The following is a 22,932-nucleotide window of genomic DNA, read 5'->3' on the forward strand; positions in this document are numbered from 1 at the left end:
AATTTTGACAAAAATGTCAGATAGAACCTTAATAATTCCAAGGGGACGATTTGTCTTTTCAATGTAATTCGTCAGTAGGTTCATCAGAAGTTACATTTATTGGTTGAATCTGAAATTATATAGATACATAATAATATGAGTTTACAATGCAACTTATAGTTATTGAGCATGAACATTTTAATGGACTATCATGAATACATTTGAGATATATTGCCACTATATAACATTGCATATTCTTTAGAAGAAATTTTGATATTACCTGGTTTGCTCTTCAGCCATCTGTTTGAATAATTTTCAGAATGCTTCACAGAATTCGGATGCACTGAGAAAATCTTTTCAGATATGAATCTAGCTAAAAGTCTTCGATGGATTATACAATATATGTTTTAATACATGAATACATTACATTAATACATAATATATTAATATTGGTGCATTATGTGTTTAGATCATTTACAATTTGTCCCCTTGGAATTATAAGGTTTTATCTGCATTCCGAGTAGTTTTGAGATATTGAGCTTCAAAGTTTTAGTATTCCATTTGACTGTGTAGATAGAACCTTATTGTTTTTTAAATTAAAAGTCCCATAATGTACACAACATTAAAAAAATCTATCACATAATGTAAATACGTTGACACAGAATAAGAATGTGTGAATAACTCCTTATAACTCCAAGGGGAGGAATGGTTTAATTTGCTTAATTTCATATCTGAGCCCTGACGTATACAATAGGCCCAGAATCCATTGGGACGCCCCCTTGTGCTCACCACAGTCAGAAAATTATATACTTGTAAAAATATTTTGCACACATAAATTAAATAAATCATTTTTGTTTTTCTGGTGTTTCTATTAACAGGATCTACATAACCAAGGGAATATATGCATAATTAGTTTATAAATTATAAGGCACAGTTGGCCTGTTTCAAATTATAATATACACGGTCGCGCACACACACACACACACACACACACACGCACGCAAACACGCGCGCGCACACACACATTTAGCATTCACTATAGTTTTGTTACCTTGTTGAAGTCAGCAGGATATGAAAATATTGCGTTCAAGATGATGACTTTTATTTGCCTGATTGATTTTTTATATACTTTTTTTTTCTGTCAAGACAAAAAGAAAGTTATTTATTTAAAAAAAGTTCTTAATCAATCTATCTATCTGTCTGTCTGTCTGTCTGTCTGTCTGTCTATCTATCTATCTATCTATCTATCTATCTATCTATCTATCTATCTATCTATCTATCTATCTATCTATCGTGCTTTGGTTCTATCTCTCATTCTGTCACTCTATGGCTCTTCGTCTTCGTTTATATATTCCCGCCCAGCGTGCTCGTGAGGAGCTGCTCTGTGGCTCTGCTCATTCTGCACTGGCTGCTGTCAGCACGCAGAGTCTGAGCGGCGAGGCGTTGCACTGTTACTCCACAAAACCGTGTGTTGATATGCTAGACATAACACTATCGCGATGGATATCGGACTGTCCTAAAAGCCCAGATGAAAAGCCTTAACCCGGAGCAGAACGGTATGTGTTTGTTGATCTATAGAGTTTTTTTTTTTTTACCGCTCATGAATAACAGTTACTTGCCCTGTACATTTAAGTAGAAGTTACGCGTGGTTGTCAAATAAAACGTCTTCGTGACTTAAAGGGAAGGGCTGAAGTTCAAACAGACTTTATTATCGAAGTTGGGCGTTGAGGAAAGTCACGGTTGGTTGTTTTGAGACGATATCAGAGTTTCATGGATGTATTGTTATTGTGGAGTGATTTACCGCATCGCCTGTGTATTATACTCACGCGCGCAGTAAACTGACTGACTGCTGTACACGCCTGCTTTTATTTGTATTCAACAGACACATTAAATTACGATTGTTTGTAGGTTTGCTTTTGTACTATGTGATGTATGTCACTTTCACTTGACTAATGTGTTAATTTACCAGAATGACAGAATTTTTAGCTTCCTTGTTACATTTCTTAGAGTTACAAGATCTACAACTGTAAGATGAATGTGTAGCATTCGTTTCCCTCCTCAAGCTACATAAATTGGAAACAAGTTATGAACCGTTTCATAGTTTGCTTTTGGCTGGAAGGGACAAGCATTTGTTTTTGCTTTCACACTGTTCACCTAAATGCTTAGTTGATCTGAGGTGCTGTTAACTCATTCTTGAGCAGTAGGAACTGGCACAGCACTTATGTCCTGTGCATCTTGGAAAGATCAGATCTCTGTCATGCTGTCTTTATAAATATCCCGGTGGGGTCTCTCTGCTGTGGGTGTAATTGGGCATCCCGCCTGCACTAAATGCATGCCTGTCCTGCTCGAATGCAACCTTGAGCTGTGCTCTGTTCTTTGTCACTAGCCTGATAACTTGACAGATACTGAGATGACTGGGCAGTCTCGGGATCGTTTCCTCTCTAATTAGCCCAAAATAGATCTGGATCAGAGCTATGCGCTCCCTTGAATTAATCACTTCCTAAGTGCCAGAATTGATCGTTCTGGGTCAATCACAGCCTGTTGTCCTAACACAATATTTTTTCCTCCTTCACAAGACTTAGTTATTTAGCGGTACAATATGCAGAAAATATGCTTCCTACTGAAATTGAAGTCATTTGGCACTTGATTTGATTCCTGTCCACTCATCCAGCCACTCTGGGACTGAAGGGGTCTGGTTGGCTTCCAACAAGCCACAGCGGCGTGCATTGGTGAGGTTTTGGTCAGCTGTGGTTTTCGGCTCTTCCCATTGTATCCCATCCCCACTGCTTGCTATAGACCAAAGCTCATTAAACTCCACATGAAGGCCAGAGCTGAACCACTGACCCCTACAATGATGCTTTTTTGGGCACCTCCTACAGTATATGTGTGTGGTCCTGCACAGAAGTCTGTCTTTTAGATCCCACAAGGCTGCTTGCATTTAGACAAATATAATTTAGAGTGACACATCTTGGATAACAATTGATCGCATGGGATTTGATTGTAAATATATGCTGGTCTGTAATTTTAAATAGGTTTTTTTATCTTTGGAATGATGCTCACCAAAGCTGCGTTTATTTTATTAAACATATGTTGAAGAATATTAGGAGAACTCTTTAGAATAGTTCAGAAGACCTGTTTTAACCTATTTCATATATTTTTAAATGTAATATATTCCTGAGACAACAGCTAAATTTTCAGTAGCCATTAGTTCAGGCTTCAGTCTCACACGATCCCTCAGAATTTATTTATTAATTTATTTCAAACTGTTTTAGTGGAATATATTACAGGAAATATAGTCTTTTTGATTTTGTATGCTATATGGTGACATGTTGGGGAAGTTGTGGCTTAATGTTTAGAGAGTTTGACTCCTCACCCTAAGGTTGTGGGTTCGAGTCTCGGTCTGGTAATACCACAACTGAGGTGCTCTTGAGCAAGGCTCCAAACCCTCAACTTCTCCCCGGGTGACACAGCATAAATGGCTTCCCACTCTTCCGAGTGTGTGTTCACTGCTGTATGTGTGCACATTGGATGGGTTAAATGCGGAGCACGAATTCTGAGTATGGGTGACTGTACTTGGTTGTATGTAACATCACTTTTAACAAAATCATGTTTAAAACACCATTTGAAGAGTCTGAAATGAACCCAGTCAGTGATCTTTTGCAGTGCATGTAGGCAAGCATGCAGAATTGCACTTACTCGTGAAGGCTTGCACGTAGCAATTTCCGAGGCATGCAATTACCTTGCTTGCATAGTCGATCTGCTTCCGTTCATTTTTGTTTTTAGTAAAGCAATGCAAACCTCGTAATATTTAGAAACATTTACTGGGCAGTACAGTCTATTTCTGGGTTTTACTACTTGTTTTGTTTAAGAGCTCAATTTATACAAGGTTTTAAGTAGAGGGAAGTCAGGACTGCTTGATCTGTGAAGGTCTTTTTGGATGTAAACGGCTTCGGCCACAGAGTGCCTCGGAAGTAAACTGTCACAGACGGAGAGCTCTGCTATATGCTTGCATGCTGTAGGTATAAATGGTTTCCCATCATGCAAGACAGGAAGTGACAGCTGGACCTAAGTGACTTTCATGGAGGCCACACCTGGACAAGATCCTCAGGACGAGCAGACAGCACTGACCATCCCACGAAACCCCTCAAACTTCCAGCAGGGCCATAGTCTGTTTGCTCTTACCACATAAGGAGAGTACCAAAAATTCAACAGGGGTGAAATATTTGGTGTTAATAGCATGTATGTTTTTTAGATAAGATAATATTTAGATGCATTGTTTGAGTTATTTTTTCCATTGTTAACAGGTGACATTGTTCATATTGCTCATTCATTATTTTTTTCCAACCACTATCATAAACCACTGCATACCCGCTCCATTATGAGCATGACATCTGTAATGATATGTTAGGATTACAACACGGCTTGTGTTTATAAACCAAAATGGTTTGGTAAGCACAGCATGTTTGCATCAATGAAAGACACCGTGTCAGGTTCATCTCTTCTGTGAGCTTCTCTCAGCATAAACATTGCATTGGATGTGCATTGTATGCTAATTAAAATGGATCACCTCTGGAAGGTTTATGTCGATAATGGCCGCAATTTCAAGTGCAGCATTAAAAAAAAACCCTCAGGCAACTAGTCAAGTCTCCATCAAGAGGTTTCTGTGCCACATCCATTAGAGACTATGTTCAGAAAACAAGCGTTCCTCCAGGGGACGGCTTCCCAAGAAAGCTCCTGATTCTGAATATAGTTCAATTTAGATGCAAAAAAGCTCTAGCTGTGTGAGGCCCTGCTCCTTTTGCTGTTATTTCCATACAGCACAGACAAAACACTGCTGCCTGTGCACTGAATAAAACTAGCAGCTCGCGACTCGCTGCTATTGGAGATCTGAAGCTTGCAGAATAATATGTGACAGCTTTCTGGTGATGCCTGGTGGAATTGAGGGGTTATGATCAAAATCTTTCGGAAACCATAACAACTGATCTTGGCAAGGCTCTAACATTATTGCAGGGTCTGTTGAGATCTGGCCATTTGTAGTGTGGAATCTAGGTAGAGTGGGGCAGATGGGGATTTGGGAAAGTATTCCCTGGTGTAAAGGGAGTGTTTCTCAGGGTCAAGGTCCTTTTCCCACAGTTCTTTATAGACTTGTGTCTTTTCACAGATGCATTTGGCGCCATGCAGAAGAGAGAAAAATGCTGTTGAAGTTTGTTTACTGCTTGGTCAGAGGGCAGAGTGTTTAGATTGGAGTTTTTCCATCATTCCGACTCCTGCAAGGGAGGCTGAAAGGCCTGCTTGAGAAAATGCACAGTTCGGTGTGATCGTCAATGAATCATGCTTTACACACATTGTGTGATAGTAACCACACAATACAAAAGTAAACAAATCATTTTAAACAAGTCCATTTAGTGTTTTATTTGTTTTTGACAGCCTGCACTCTTGAAATCTTATTTGCCAAGTCTCAAGCTGTTGTTACAACAATATGATCTATTAATTATTTATTGCCCTTTTATTTAGGATGTGCTCATTTAATTTTTTTGGCACATGCACATTCCTTAGCTGCTTTTGCGGGCTGTGGACACTCCCGCTCATAACTCATATTGGGCCTCATCTATTCAGTCTGATATGGTTTGGAAAGTGTGCATGCAGAGTTTCACTGCAAGCATTCGGATTTGCATGGCAGGTGAGTGAAAAATCTGAAAACTGCTCCCTGCAACTTATTTAAAACTCGGGCATTGCCATAGTAACTGCTTATCTGTTCTTACCCAGCGAACATCTATAAATGGAGAGCGGTTTTCCTGTGATTCACATGATCCTTTTGAGGTAATGCAGGATGCTCAAGTGAAATGCAAAAGCGCATGCCGCAGGTTTACGTACAGCTAATGAGGAGGTGAGTCTGTCTTACTGAGAGGAGGCTTTCATAAACTGGAAATAGATATCATCTGAGCTGGTGAATGATGGACATCTATTTGGTGCTGCAGAGTTGTTTGACTAATGACAATCTGTCTAGATTACTAGTTAGCTTGATTACTGTTTTGTACAAATCAGTACAAGGCTAAGCTCCTGTCTCTTGAGAACATTTTGGCTGGTTTAGTAAGTTGCTGACATATCTAATTATTTTAGCTCTGCTGCAAAAACAAGCTATCATGGAAGCACACCTGACGTGAAGCCTGTGCCAAAAGTAGGCCTCCTAAAATAACTTTGGACCAAACCTTTGGTCAAAAACAGTATGTGAAAAGAATAGCATGTCCGATTTCTCAATATTCGTAAAAGAGTAAAGCAACACAACTGATAACTGTTACGCACATTCATACCATAGAACATCTACTTTTTTAATAGTTGTGAAGTACTTAACTATTTAAAAAGGGGACTTCTCAAAGACTATGACATTTTGGACCAGCCATTTGTAGTGGTATCTGAAATCACAGTGCACATTGTCGAGTAAACTTGTTCAATTGTGCAGTAACAAGTATATGACCAATGTGTACTCAATGGCAAGTCTCAAAAGAATACTTGAATGAATGAATTCCTGTATCTCAGCAGAAGATAGCATCTGCCGGCCGTCTGCCACACTGAGTGTTTTCTTTTTTCTTTTTCATTCACTTTTTTTCAAGTGTATTGTGTTAGTGGAGTAATAGGGAGGAATGAATGAGGTTATAAGGAGAGCTTTCTAATGAATAGCAAGTTAACATTCTGATAAATACACTATGTGTGTTCTATGTGTTTCTATGCTTATGACATCATACAGATTCCAGAAAGGCACATGCTTTGTGACTGACAGGTTGGTAATAAGCTTAGGAACATGTTTAAACAAACATTTCAAACAGAATAGATGACATAATGGAATCAGAATTGTCTTATCTTGTCTCTTGTGATGGTACAGGTTTACTCGATTGTCAGTCAGACAGTGGAGATCATTGTTTTGTCAGTGTACTGTAGTTTCAGAACTGAATTGTCCCACATGCTGCGAACAAGATGCACAATGAGGTGGGTGGCCATTTCCACAAGGCCATGCCACTAACTTATGTTTGATGCAAATGACAAAACTGTCCTTTCAAACTCAAAAATGTGTATTCCTTTCATTGACTTGCAAAGTAATCTAATCCTCAGCCTGGCTTCGTTCTAAAACAATACCAAACTAGGGCTTGTGGCATGTTTACAGGGTTCCCAGCGACAGATCTTTCTCATAAAGGCTACATTATGCACATTTCTGGAGAGGAGCCCATTGAGCTCCTGAGCTCCTTCACGCTCACAGTGGGACGTGTTTCCTCGGGGTAGCTCTGGTCAGGTGTCATTTCACAGGCCCGTAGCATGTGGAATGCAGCAGGATGAGTAAAATGTCCATGTGCTAAACGGCCAATCACTGTCCGCCGCTCTAACACTGCGCTCTTGTGTACAGTACTCAGGCATGGAAGCAAAGACATTCTTCCAGTGCCAGCAGTGCTGCCAAGAGTTCCACAGGACAATTAGAAAGGAAGGAGGGCAAAATTTGAGAGAGAACGAGAACAAAGCTATTGTGTGGCTTTGGTTGCATGCCTTTCTTATTGCTCTACTTGAATGGCAGAGAACCTTTGTAGTTTTTTTACTTTATTTATAAGGCCATGTTAAATGTTTTATGGAAGGCGTTGCCTCTAACAGTGGGAATCAGTCTCCTCTGGCACAATTCTGCTGTGGGTAAAGGATGCTAAATTGGGATTTTTGAACTTTACATTGACTATGAGAACTGATAGAATGCCAGTAAATGTTCCTTTCTTTTTTATTATGGAAAGAGGCTGCACTAGGTCCATGTGAACAGCAAGCATGTGGAATAGTAATATCAGAGGGTTGCCGCCCCATTTCCTTGTTTACTTTCTTTCTGAGCGTCACCACCAGTGAAGAACACAATGACCGGTGGATACTAAGCTATTTAGCACATGCAAGAGGTTGCAGGGTTATTATAGTTAACTGAAACTAAAGCCATTACAAATTGAACTTGAAATAAAATAAACATGAACTTAAATCAAACAGCAGTCATACTGTGATGATCATGCTGAATTTCTGACACTGTCAGAAAATTATTTTATGTGGAAATATGTGAAAAATATCAAACCATTAATAAAAACTACAACAGAATCTCAATGGTACTAAAATAACACTAGGGTTTGTTTGCTGCTTCTGTGGAGTATGACCTCCTTCTATCATCTCGTTGGCCACAATACTTTAAATCATGCTTGGACTAGAAGGAAACAAACCCTAATAGGATTCCTAAATCATTTGTTGTTTTTCTCTCCATCCCCATACAGCCTCATTGGTCATTGGACATGTGAAATTGTTGTTGTTTAGAGCCTTCCAGCAGCTGTGGAACGGACAGGGGTCGCAACAGTCGGCCCTCCTCATCGTGTCAGTGGGAAAGTGCTCTCCATGCATTCGTTTGCTCTTTCTTCACCCTAATGGCTCCGCTGCTCTGTGGGGGGAACAGAAATCATAAATCAGATCTGTCCCTAGGGGAAAGTGAGAGGACAGAAAACAAGCATGAAAACTTTCATCACGTTCCATAAATGCGGGTCATGGCGGCTGCTAGGGTTGTTTATGAACGCTACCTCCATCCGACGCTGATGGGCCCGATACCGGGATGGCTTTTAGTCAGTTGTGGTTTATTGATTGCTGGATAAGAGTGGATGTTATCTCAGACTGAGGCCATGCTGAGGTGGTCCGTGGGTGTTGAGATGGAGCTCAGGGTGGCTGTTATCCGTTCTGCCTTGCAGGCTAGTACGCACAATTCCAGTGCATGTACAACCAGTAATGACACCCCTGTGGACCATAGAAGAGCCACACAGACCGACGGGTGAAACGAGGAAAACAAGCCTTTGTAGCCTAGCTCTGACATTTCAGTCTCATGTTCTGAGAAAGTAATAATCAGGTTAAACATTACAAATGTCATCGCTGTGGGAACTTGGAATTATAAATGTTAATTTGGCTGTTAATGTCTAGATTTGTGTATATTGCTTATTTGGATTTAAATTTAGGATGAAATGCTTCATGCTGAAGGCCTCATGGATAGTTTACCAGATGAATATCTAGCTTTATATGGAAGAGAAGTTTACATTTTTGCCCAAAACAGCTATACCCTGTCAAGGACTGCTGTCGAATGCTGATGTGTTTCCTGTAAAAGTCAGTGCTATGTTTTCTTGAAATGTAAATGCAAAATACAACCTCATTACTGTGAGACTAGTAGGCAGAAAGCTGACGTTTGTTTGCCTGCCAGCAATAAACTGAGCTCAGGCTTATTTTTTGGAAAGATCTTAATGGTTGTTCCTTGGAAAACGCCCTGATAGTGGGTGGGGTCCCAAATAAGGAACACACTGTTACATGAAGGTTGCAACATGTCGATATGACTGTAATATCAATGCTTGGCTGCTAATCAGGTAAAAGTGCAATGCTAAACATGCCTGATTTCACATATAATGTCATGTTTATGATCGCTTGTGCTATCAAAGCCTATAGGGCTTTTGTGCAAATGATTATGTGCATTATTTAAAAGACCTTGGGTCCAAACCTGATTAGTATTTAGCTGCTTGTGGTCTTATTTTCAATCTATTTATTCTGCTGCATTGCTAAAACACAATGACACACTTCCTTCAGGCTGCGTTTAAGTAGTTTCCATGGCTACAAACGCTCTTGCAGCTGGATGGGCAAAATGAGCAGAGAGCATGGACAATAATGTACTCCCAATCACCACTCCTTCACTCTTTCTCCGCTCTCTCCCTAAAGGTCTTGTTTTGGCACAATAGGGGGGGATTTTGGGGACTTTTATGCTGCATTTAAGAGTAGAGGAAGTTTGACTGCACAGATGTTGCGCCCCGGCACAGGTGTGGCCTAACTGGAGCGCTCTGGAGGAGCTGAAATGAAGAGATGAACAGATAAAAACACATCTACAGGCATAGGGAGGGATGGTGGGTTACTGAGAAGATCTAAGATGGGAGATTCCCAGGTGAAGCTTTGGTCAGAAAGCCTTTGGTAAATACATCAAGAGCCTGTCAGGTTCTTTTGACAACGTAAGGTATGTATTCACTCTCCTTTTCATCTTACACTAAAGGATTGTCATGAAACTACAAAGATGTTCTTTTGGCTGCAGTTAATAAGAAACATTGAGGATGAGATTTGGATGTGAAGAGAGAAGGACAAAGTAATATCAGAGAGCCTGAATTCACTGTGGGTTGAAATTCGAAGCTTCAGTGAGTAAAAAGATAAAGAAAAGCTTTATGTGTGTAAGATTGACCTACTGTTTCCTTTTTAGTAGACATTTTAAAATGAAAGTTTTGTCATAATTTACCTTTATATTGTTCTAAGCCCATTATTTCTTATATAAGACACAGGAGATATTTTAATAGAAATTGTTCAAAGAATGTCTGCGCTCTAGATTTGTGTTATTTCATGCAATGAAGGCCTTATGTGACCATCAACGATCCCACTATGATAGAAAACCTGAAGAAAAAGAGATTTTATTTTTTACATTGTTCAATTTTTTATTATTTTCTTTAGGCTTGGAAAGGACTTGGAAAAGAGTGAAATTATGTCATGTAAATGTTTGTAAACTACAACATTTGATCATTTTTTAAAAATGTTTATTCAAAAGATTGGTGCCTAACTTAAAAATCGAAATCATCCCAGGATAGCAATTTTTCTCAATGTGAAAAATCCTTATCTAGAAATTAGGGCCGAGACTCGATTAAAAAAATTAATCTAATTAATTAGAGGCTTTGTAATTAATTAATCGAAATTAATCGCATGTTAATCGCAGATAAATATTTGACCTGAGAACAGTGAGAAGTAATTTTTTTTCACATGGATTTATAGTATACCACTGAATAATGACCGAATACATAAGCTTATGCAACAAAATATTGTTTATTTTTGTTCAACCAAGTCTAGCAGACCAGTGCAATTTTTGCCATTAAGTGTAGCAATAGCATATTTAGAAACAATTTAGAAATAGTACATTTCAGAAATTCAGGAAGCTTATAGGTGCTGGAACCTTTTGTAAAGTGTTTTTTAAGTAAAACACAATACTGTCAATTACATTCAGAACATTGGAAACCCTGACTATTAGAAAACATCTCTCTGTTGCTTCAGAGGCCATAACATACTAAGTCCAACTCTCAACAACCTTGTCCAAAACAATAAAGAGTTCAACATAAACTGTTGCACCAACGAAATAATACATAGTTCAACATAAAGTGTAAAGTCCACTCAAGCTGCTATATGTTTTGCATTGAGGTGATACTTGAGGCTCGATGTGCTGCAGTGATATGCGAACGCTAGTTGGTGCTTCAGTATAATCGGTCCTCCGAAACTCATCCAGTGAGAAACGTTCCACGGTGCAAAAATAAGTTATTAAAAATGCGGGAATTTTTTTTCTGTAATTAATTAATCTTAGTTAACGCGTTATTTTTTGTGTAATTAATTAATCTAAAGTCCCGGCCCTACTAGAAATCACAAACGACTGGAAAGATAATGGAAATATTCACTGAAACAGCATTTGATATCCACTGAGCAAACTCCAAAAAGGACAATTTTGCAATATATAAATATTAGGGGGTGTGAATCTTTGGGTAGACAATGATTCGGTTTGATTCATGATTTTCAATTTGATTCATGAACGATTTTTGCAAATTTAAAACGATTCAATTCGATTTGGATCACGATAAAATTCGATTCGATTTGATTCTGCATTCTTTAAGTGCATTCACAGGATTATTTAAATGCTTCCCCTAAATTCTTTAAATGCTTAGTTGGGGCAAATTACACAGCAGCCTTAATGGTTAGAGAACCATAGGTTAGAGAGAGAGAGAAAAAAACTATTTTCCATTGTTGGATGATAGTTAAATGATGCTATGGCATGACATGGCATACATGAAATTTATGTAAGTCAAGATTTAAAAAAAGATTTAAAATATCATGTATAGGTTAACATTTTGTCACACCAGGGGCTTAGCCATCATTTCAGAAGTGACAGAATTGTCAATTACAATAAATTTATGTATGTATTATTATAATTATAATTATTTGTATTTTTTTTTTACAAGGAATTATTTTCTCAACTATTTCTTTGAATTTGCTATAGGAAAATAAAATACTGGTGGACAATAATCAATTATTTGTAATAAAATTGTAAGCAAAATTTTTAATTTATAATTTCTGTAATTTTTTCCTAATGTCAGTTTTATGATTGTTTTATACACATAATTTTCAATTTTCTGCACAGAATAAGGTAGAAAATAAACTTTATAGTTTCTGTACTGTAATAAATCATATGTGAATAACGTATTTTCCAGACTATAAGTCACACTTTTTTTCATAGTTTGGCTGTTCCTGCGACTTATAGTCAGGTGCGACTTATTCATCAAAATTAATTTGACATGAACCGAGAGAAATGAACCAAGAGAAATGAACCAAGAGAAATGAACCAAGAGAAATGAACCAATAGAAAACATTACCGTCTACAGCCGCGAGAGGGCGCTCTATGTCTTCAGTGTAGACTACAGGAGCACTGTAGTCCTGTAGTCTACACTGAAGACATAGAGCGCCCTCTCGCGGCTGAAGACGGTAATGTTTTCTATTGGTTCTTGGTTCTAAATAAATGCGACTTAAAGTCCGGTGCGATTTATATGTTTTTTTTCCTCCTCATGACGTATTTTTGGACTGATGCAACTTATACTCAGGTGCGACTTATAGTCCGAAAAATACGGTAGTACTGCATAATCCATAAATTGTATTTATTTATTGTGTTTATCGTTTCAGTTCATTCTGCTGGTTATCAGATAAACCTCGCGCTCTTATTTCAATGTTGTTGTTAATGCTGTGCTTATCACACGTCAGCTGCGTCAGAGATGAACGGAGCGCGAGTGTAATCCTGTGACAGTCACAGGCAGTAAATAGTGGAGCGCGCCAAAGAGAGATGCAAGGCACAAGCACTGTTCAAGGTCTCCATTATTACAATTTGAATACATTTTGAAAGTACTGAATTACTATAGAAATCGCGATTCATTTGATTCTTAGCATTTGAAATCGATTTCTGTCCGATATCGGTGATTCACGATTCAAATATTATGTTTCGAAATCGATGCATTGCATCGTCATGGTTTTTATTTGATGCATCGATAAAACGAGTGTATCATTAACTTCTAATATAGTCAATGTGACTCATTCTGTTATGTGTCTGTCTGATGCTGCAATACCTAATGGGCTTATTTCACTTAAGACATCTAAATATGCAGAGTTTGTCATGACTTCACACCCAGTCTTTAAACAGAATGATACAGTCCGTCCTCATGCGGTTCCTCCCTGGGTGAGTCACTAATGGCTGTAAGTTGTATTTGTTTTGGAACCATATTTTTAGGACTTTAAAGGAGCTTACCTGTAAGAGCTTGTGATGAAGGGTTTAAAAGGGATTGGGCCTCGTGCTTCTTTTGTTCATTATTGAACATGGCAGTTGATTGAGTCTCAAACCTGTTTGAGATTAAAGCTTGTCATGCAAAAAAATAAAAAATAAATAAATGATTCTGCATTCGTTTTTCTCTGATGTTTGACATTTTTTTTGCAAGTGTTAATTGTTAGCTATTATATCACACGTTTCTGCCAAACTAGGACCTATCACACAGAGATTAAATTGGGAAAGGGTTATTTGCATCTTTACCTTGAGGTCAGGTCCACACTGATCTCATCTGAAGGTTTCCAAAAATACAGACCTGAAATAGGCCCAACCTCTCTGAGGTTACAAGTTCAGTAGCTGCTGAGATAGATTGTTTATCAGAAACGTTTTGTAAACATTTATGGGAATCTTATGAAAACTGTTAAGAAGCAGTATGGGTTATATTTCACCCACAGATCAAAGAAATTATATATTGTTTAAAGACGATTAAGCCTATTTTCAGAAGTTAGGTCTAGAAAAAAAAAAATCACTCACAGACTGGCACTGTTTGTAAATTTCACAAGAAGAAAGAAACAAATTGAATTGATTGATTGATATTGATTTTATTTTTCTAACAGTGTGGGGATGGATTGTAAGTCTGGTCAGTCGGTTACAAGAAATAAACAAACCAAAGAGCTCAAAGCCAAGCAAAATAATCCTTCAAACTTCTGGGATTTACGCCCCTGACAAAAAGAAAATATATCATGGGTTTGCACCTACCCAATCTAGATTTTTCCCCTCTTTGTGGCACTGAGTAGGGGCGATCTGTTCTCTTTGTGGTTTTGCATACGTATGTGGATTGAAACTTACTCACACTGAAACTAAGACTACTAAGTTTGGGAAGTCAGTACATGCAAACAGATTTATAAATATATCAACGTGACATAAGCAAGCGCTTATATGTCACTCTCTAGAGTTCTGGGTATGCAGTTTTTCCAAACGCCATTGATTAATACTTTTTAGCCTATTTTTGTAAACACGTCCACCCAGTATGGGTGCGCAGAAAGAATGAATCAGCAATTGTGATTTCATTTGACGTGTGTCTAAATGATGTGATGAATAATTTTGTGTAGTGATTTATCCTTCAGTGCTACAGTAAAGCTCTTTAATGATGGAAACAGTCATGGCAGAACCGCAGATGAACTAATGCAACATTGCTCGACGTTTACTATTCCTCAGCCGATAGCATCTGAAATTGCTTTTTAATTACATGCCTGTTTGAAGTAGCGTAATTTGCTGAGTAAGAAATGCTGGTGAATTGAAAGATCAGATTTAAAGGGAACGCTAACACAGGAATGGGTCTAAACCATTTTTCCATCATGATAGAAATGTTTTGGTTCAAATACATTGCGAACTGGTTCCAGTGATTTCACTTACTGCAATCGAGTGGTTCTTGTTCTTCTATTTCATACTAATGTCAATGGAACACTGCATTGTGGGTTGAATTAATCATTTTCAAGAGAAAAGCAATGTGCACACTGTCTTAAGTTTACCATTTAATTAGTTTTCTAAAAATGAGCAAACAGACAGTGGAGGGGAAAGTGATGCACAGTACGTCTGTCTTTCATTTAAACAAAATTTTTTTTTTCTTGTGAAAATGTCAATGTTTGGTTGAAAATGAACCGTATCTGTTGAACTGAATCAGTTTTTTCCTCTTTATTCCACAGGTAGGAATATGAATTCTCTCTGGACTGCGAGAGCTGCGTTGTGCTAGAGCTGGACTCAAAAGAAACAGGTAATGAATGGAAGGAGCAGGTAGCTAAAACTACAGATGGTGCTTGTTTGTTTCTCTGCCTAATGTAATTTAGAAGTATGCAGTACTTTTACTTTGAATTCTGTAAACGTAATGCCTGGAAAAAGTGTAGCTATTACCTCTGCACCACTGAGCCCCAAAGGCACCATACCAGCCACCTGTGTGTCTGCTCGGACCGAGTAAGTGTTTTTTTTTTTCCCTGTTTTAAAAGTTGGTGAGTGTAACATTTCTCACAAGGGGCCTTTTACATGCCAGTGAGTGAACTAAAAACATGGCAGTAATGACCCAGCCAATAGCTTTCACTCCATGAGGTGTCAGATGAAAAAAGAAACTCTCCAAAGACGTTGAATCACAGCCATAACCTGTAAATCATGGCGGCTTTGTAGAAACCTCTGCGTAGTCCACTTCAGTGTAGACCATTGCTCAGAAACGCATGAGTCACACTTATTGCGGCGGTAAAACAACCTCACAATCTGGCCTCAGTCTCATGGGACATTCTTAAGGAGTGAGGTAAGACTGACCCAGGAAACCTCCCAGCATTTTATTCTTTGGATTATTTCTCTTTATGGGAAAATACTGTCACCACTCCCTCTTAGCGTTGTTCCCTTTAAAAGAAAAGAGCCAGACAAAGCACTGGATCAAATTTAGACTAACGTGTCTGCACACATTCCCTGAACAGATTAATAGAGAGAGACATGAGATGGATAGATATCTATAGATATAGATAGATAGAAATAAATTACTATAGATAGTTATATATAGAAATAGATATCTATAGATATATAGACGAGAGAGGGGTGATATCTAGATAGATAGATAGTGGATTGATAGATAGATGGACAGACAGACATACTGTGTGTCTTTTTTTGTGATGAACATGAACGACCTCAGGCTTGCGGACATGTTTGATTTATATATATATATATATATATATATATATATATATCTATATATATATAAATATATATAAAAATAAAAATTCTGCTTTAATTGATTTATAAATGCATTTTTGTAATGATTTATGTCGCACATGAATCATCTGCTCTTATCTATGAAAGCTTGTTCAAGGTTTGTTACTTTATATCTCACAGTTGCAACTGTTTCCCTGTTATTACTGTACAACCTTTATATCTAACAAAAACTTTTTTTTTTTAATTGTATCCCAAAATTTTGAACTCCATTATGAACAGTGCATTTCCATAATCATCAGTTATCTCCTGATCCAACGAGTCTCAGTAAAAGACAGTGACTATCAAATAATGTCAGAATGTGTCCCTATGCAGGCTAAGAAATTACTTCACCAATTTAATGGCATGATTTTATTGCAATATGCAAATAATTTGTCATGAATCAAGGCTGACAGCCTTAACCACGTGTGAAGTTGCGTTTGTCACACTGCTTTGAGCTTTCCTCTGATTTTCTAAATTGCAGGTTTGCAGCAGTGCTTGCTTTATTTGTTGAGCAGAGTCACTTGTGTTGAAACATCGAGAACATGGATCATGTGAAAACAGTGCCAGCTAAAAGACCAAACATTTCTTTTAATGAGAGCACGCACTGTTATTTTATAGATGTCTCTGACTTGCAGCCATAGAGCCATTTCTTAGAAAACAATTCCAGGTGTTTTCACTCAGGCCTGTCTAGACCTCAGTCCATGTTATTTAACAAAAGTAAGTCCCGAGGTCTCTGCTTTGTGTGGCTGTTTAATATATTGCACAATCATCCATGATGGGAGTAAACCCAATGTAAGGACTAAGTTTGTGAAGCTTGAGTGAAAACACAAGCATGTGGTTGGAGACTCTGTCTATGTCTGTCATCTCTGATTGAGTCGAGTATGAGCAGCCCGCAGTGATGTGCCTGAAGCATGTCTCCATGCGGCCCCATGGGTTTTTGTGGGACAACAATGGTAATATTTCTCCCTGAAACATAGTTGGCAGACTACATTGTTTTTGCATTTAATGCTTTTATGTAACCATTGCTAAGGCCAATTAGCCTCATATTTGTTGCAGGAAAATGACACATGACACAAGCCCCCATTAATTTTTATGATTATTTTGACTTTCTCCCCCGTTATTGCATTCATCACCGCTAATTGATCGAGAGAATGCACATAACGGAGGTGTTTGGGGTGATGGGGGCTGTCAGACTAATAAATCACAGTTTGCACAGAGCGTGCACATCATGCTCTGCCTCATTTCCCTTCTCCCTAATCACTCCAAACACCAAACAAATATATATAGTTCTCTGAGCTAAAGCAGCTCTAGAAGCTCTCAGCCTGTATGTTTAGACTGACCCGCTTCTCCAGCTTTGACCAACGCTCACTATTTTTGAGTCTTACTCAGTGTTGGGAAATTACTAACTAAAAGTAGCAACATTACTAACTTGACTATATTTTTAGTTACGTGACAAATTAGCTTTCAAAACAAAATAGCTTTGCCAGGAATAAACTTTGTTTCCAACAGGTAGCAATGAATCATCTTGTTTACATATTTTTTTTTTTTTGTAAATAGAATTGTATTTGTTTGTGTATTGGCTGCATATTTTGACTTGGTTTATCTATTTTTGTGGCTACACATTTAGTTAAATTATGCTGGTTTTGTTTTTGACTTGATCATTTTATTGATTTATTTATTGGTTGTATGTATTTAGTGTAAAAGTCATTGTCTGTTTATTCCTTTATTTATTTAGATAGATGGGAAGATAGATAGTCATCTTAAATTACAATAGCATTTCTTTTTTGTGGCTGTATAAAATTAAGTGCTGTTGTTTTACAAACAAACACACACACACACACACACACACACACATGTGTATATATGTATGTTTATGCATGTATGTATGTATGTATATATGTGTGTGTGTGTGTGTGTGTGTGTGTAGTATTTACTTCAAATGTATGGGTTCTGTTTGTTTGTTTGTTTGTTTTTTTCAAAACCGACAAATGTCCTTAAATATTTAACAATTTTATAATTTTTTTTAAACGGCTTGTATAGCTAACCACAAGTCTAGACTGTTACTTGTTTTTAAACTGTTGCATGCAAATTGCAGGAATACAAGTTTAAAGCTTAAGATAGTCAACACCAGTCATGTGAATGTACTCGAACCATGCAGAACTGTAATGACACTAACTGAAGGATTGCCAGTTCTTCGTTTGACTTTGAGGTTTGAGAATGCTTCAATGCTTGGATTTACTGAAGGCAAACCACACTTCTCTGTTACAAAGTGCACTTTAAAACTGAACCGTCTTCTCCAAGAGTGGCTTGTGACGTTAGGGAAGTGGAGCCACCCTGTCTCTATCAGACAGCTGAGGATGGATGTGTGAAGCCTGTGCACTCTCTCCTGTATGGCCCGACCTCTGAGGATCACATGCACCAAGACAAAACTAAGAATAGATTTAACCTATTATTACATTTTACCGTTAATTGAGTAGTTTCATTAAGGGTGGAGTTGGTGGACTAAAATTGTCTGTCAGTGGTTAGTATTCTCTATTTCGTCTGGTGGCTCATGTTAGACATTATTTGCCAAGACAATGATGTCACCGTACCAACATTTCAGTACTCAGTAATTAGTACCAATAAAAGTAAACTTTTATCACTCTTAGATCCAGTTATGGTTTAATTTGAGTACTTTTTTTTTATGTGAAAAAAAAAAATCTTATATATTAGTTAATTAACAATGCTGTAAATTATAAGTAAATTATACATCAAAACAACATAGCTTTCAAGTATTGTTCAAATAAGTAAAAATAGCATTAAATAGATTGAATGAAAAAAAGTCATAAAATTAAAAACTAAAAAATGTATGACAGGTAACAGAACAAGCAGCAGATGTATTGCACTTTCACTCGAGACTTAATTCTCAGATCTATTTTAACGTATTCACTGCTATGGTTACACTGTCAAACATTCATGTGTGAATGAATCACTTATTAACGTTGTGTTTAAACTTTGTTGGTTAACGGCAAAACTTCCTGCAAGCGTGCAGAGCTCGAGCGGAACAAACTCTGACATATCAAGCTGAATCTGACTTTATTTAAAGCCTCTGGTTGGCCGTTGTGTTCAGGCACTCAACAAACATGTTTTGTGATTGGCTACATTGCTCAATGCTCCAAAACAGGTTTTAATCGAATTGTTTTAAAGATTTGGCTTTATTTTGAAAGGACTGTAAGTAGACAGAAAGTGAAGTGAAGTAGGAGAGAGAGGGAGAATGGATCGAGAAAGGTCTGCGAGTAAGGCTTCGAGCTCAGGATCCCCGAAGTGCAACGGCGTGCTGCCCTCAAGACTGTCGGCACCAACGAAATAGAAACTTTGACAGTCTTCACAGGGAACATTTAAATTCAGCTGCATATCAGTATTTCCTGACCAACTCTGTACTACCAGTACTGCAGATAATATTGTATAAATAGTTTTTTTTACATTTTCAATTAAATTTTTCATTTTAAATTCATTCCCCCCAAAATGTGGTGACAACATTAAATTAGACAACACAAAAATGTTAACCAAAAAAGAGCTTTGGTGTGCCTACTGATTTTTTTTTTTCGTTCAAATTTTTGGATCATGTGTGATGGTGGCTGACGTTGAACTGTTGAAATCCATTCTGCTGTACAAAAGGTTGCTGAAACAAGAGTAAATGATGACAGGTGAACTGTCTCTGTAACCCCAAGTTTTCTGCAGTTAGTGTACTGTGAAAATAGCTAAATATCTATTCAATTTTTTTGAAACATCCAAATACAAGTTATAAATACAGACCTGTAGAGCTGATATTAACAGAAAATCACGTATACTGTACCAGCACCCTCTGATTTGTCGTTATAGTTTAAAAAGTGGTTGTTCCTCAAGCAAACAAGCTTGTAAAAAGAAACTCTGGCCAATATTGTCAGTGTTAGAGAGAGGTTGGGCACACATTCCAGCAGTGTCGGGTCTCATAATAAAACATAACACCGGCTCCACATCGCAGCCCCTGTGTGAGAGCACTGTGGTCCACATATGCTGCCATTTATATGATGTTTTTCTTGCTTCATTAGGAGCCTCAGCAGACAGCAACCAAGGGAAACACACACAAGTATATATTTAAAAATTGTCACACAGTATGACCTTACATGAACAGATAATTGTTCTATCACAGCTTCTTTTTGGTCTGAAATTGAGGATTCAACTTTGTTGCAAAGGGCACTTCTGTTAGCCAATCTGTTTAAGTATTACTTGTCGTATATTTGATAATGGCTAAATGTTTTAGATGATGATATATGCTCATTGGCTGAAAGGAGCTATACACAGGAGCTTGACAGTATGAGTCTTGTGACATATGTCTCTCATAAAACCAGGGAAGTGCTTTCCAGGAATAGAAAGGTATAAGGCTTCATTGGAATTAAAATATCAGTGATAATGTTCGGAGAACCCCACAAGAAAATTATTATCAGCCAGCTGCCTTCAACATGCATATGAGGCTTTTACTCTTTTTCTGTGATTTTGAGAGACCTTCCCACAATTATGCCTGAATTATAATACAAAGGCCTAAATCTGTTCACATCTTAGTAACTTTGTCAGCCCAATTGAATTGAATTTGAGAATACAGAGCTACTGAAAATTTGGGTTTACAAGACAAATGTTGGAAAAATGTCATGATTCCTGAATTGGCAAATTAATAACCAATTTGTGCTGATCTCATTCATATGTTTTCATATGATCAGCTCACCCCTCAGATTTAGGGGTGAATGCTTGCTTACAAGTTACATCTGTTTTATTATTTGATCATGTTTTTGTTAAATCGAATTATACAAATTTGAAATCACCAAGTGACAAAATAATTACTTATTCATAAGTTTTATTATAATTCATAAGTATTATTATATTTATCCAGTTGTTATTGTTATTAAAACTAAACTAAAAATCATTTTCATTAATTAAAATAAATCTGAAATAAAATATAATATTAGATTTAAAAAATGTAGCTTAAAAAATTGTGCCTTTGCCAACTTAACTGAAAAATGTAAGAAGTAATTTGTAAAAAAAAATAATGTAAAAAATATTAAAGAACAAACAAAAAAGATAAATAACAAAAAAAAAAATTACTAAAAAAATTGTCAAATCAAATAAAATGAAAACTGAAAATATAAAAGCCAATTCAAAATAGTAATAAGCACTATAATTGCATAAATAATAAAAAAATAAAAAAATAATGAGATTAGATATGTGATAAGTTTAGTGTTTCTGAGGTCCATCCTGGATTAACTGTGGAGCTGCACATATGTCAGGTTGTTTTGCTGACAATATAATTTGTTGTGGGAGGGAAAGAATACATGTATTTTCACTAGTGGTCTCAAATTTTGATGCCCATGGTTTTGTCATCGTCATCCTGCTTGCTATTTTAGCACACCCATTATCACCACAGCCCTTCTTCTGTCACCATTCCTGGTTTGGTTTGCAGTGATAATTAGAAGTGCTAATGAAAGAAGTGCTTTCAGTCGTGATCTTATGTGCAGCACATGGTCACCTCCCCGTCTGCCATTATCTCATTAAATGACCAACCTCACAGCGCTATCTAGAATACTAGATTGTATCCCATCCAAAGCAGTTCTCTGCAAATACAGCTGGGGCTGCTGGAGCACTCACGCTCATTTCTCAGATGGTTTATTCATTTATAGGGTGTCACCGTGGCTCTTAATGGAGCATCTTAGTATGGGACATCCTGTCCAGTATCTTTGTTTACACCGTATGTCTGAGCCTTCCCAGATGCGGACTGCACTAAAGACGGGACTTTCCCACATTCTTGAACCATTTTTCAACTGGATTATTCTGTTTACTGTATATAAGTATGTGTTTTTGATACTGTGTCTTAAACATAGTGCCAATTTATGGCTGGTTCTGTCTTATTTCACCCCAGCTGTAGCGCAATAGGGAGTCTTCAGGAGCAAATGCAGCTGTCACGCACACCCAGCCCTGTCTCACACTCTCCCTTGTAAACAATCCGCTCATCTCCACCACAAGAGATGGTTATCTGTTAATTACACCTACTAGTTTCTCAGTCATTGCGTTACAGGCAGATTAGATTCAGGAAATCGCCATAAAAATGTTGTCCATCTGAAAGTCTCCTTGAAGTCTCATGAGGTTTTGTTCTGTGTTTTATTTATGAAACTTTATGAAGCATGAGCAGGGCTAATCGTATTGCTCAGGTTAGCAAAAGAGACGGTGCCTTTAACTGAACCTCAGCTGTGGATCAGACGTGAGACATATGAGAGAATCTTGTCCCTTTAAACTCATTACTCACATTTGAATCATCTGGACTAAGCGTTCCTGGTTGGCACAATGATAATTGGATTATGGAGTACGCTCCTGGCATATTCATCATACGGCAGAAGTAAGGTAATGACTGCCGGTCTACAGAAGATGAATGGCTGTGAGACATGACATCTGTGGAAAAGTGCTAATTCACTTTTAGCAGAGATCCTCCAAGACTAGGGTGACCCGTTGTGTGTGTTTTACAGCAGATGTTTCCTGGCTTCCTTCCTTCTGGAGCAGGACATGGGCAAGCTACTTGCGTTTTGTCTATTATGGAAACTTACTGAGGCCAGCATAATTTCTATTACTCATATTTGGAGTAGTTAGTAAGGGTGGGTGATATAGCCTCAAAATTATATCCCAATATATCATAAATATTTACGATAATCATATTTATGGCGATATAGAAAAAAAAAATGGAACATTTTATTGGTGATTGCAGCTGGCAGGCAGCAGCATTTATTTGTTCAAACACAATG

The 22,932-nt window shown here is 37.5% G+C and overlaps 1 protein-coding gene across 2 annotated transcripts in view; it reads left to right on the forward strand.

The window, feature by feature from the left end:
- Positions 1-1,366: 1,366 nt before the first annotated feature.
- Positions 1,367-22,932, forward strand: part of ppp2r3a (protein phosphatase 2, regulatory subunit B'', alpha) — an 80,211-nt gene continuing 58,645 nt past the window's right edge. The window contains exons 1-2 of one of the 2 annotated variants that reach the window (XM_052548385.1): positions 1,367-1,535; positions 15,094-15,161. The gene's annotated coding sequence lies outside the window, so the exon portion shown is untranslated. Of the gene's footprint in view, positions 1,536-9,876; positions 10,016-15,093; positions 15,162-22,932 lie in introns of those variants that run through there. The other variant, XM_052548386.1, reaches the window with a different exon arrangement.

Source organism: Carassius gibelio, chromosome B2 (assembly GCF_023724105.1).
Source record: "Carassius gibelio isolate Cgi1373 ecotype wild population from Czech Republic chromosome B2, carGib1.2-hapl.c, whole genome shotgun sequence".
Taxonomy (NCBI): Eukaryota; Metazoa; Chordata; class Actinopteri; order Cypriniformes; family Cyprinidae; genus Carassius; species Carassius gibelio.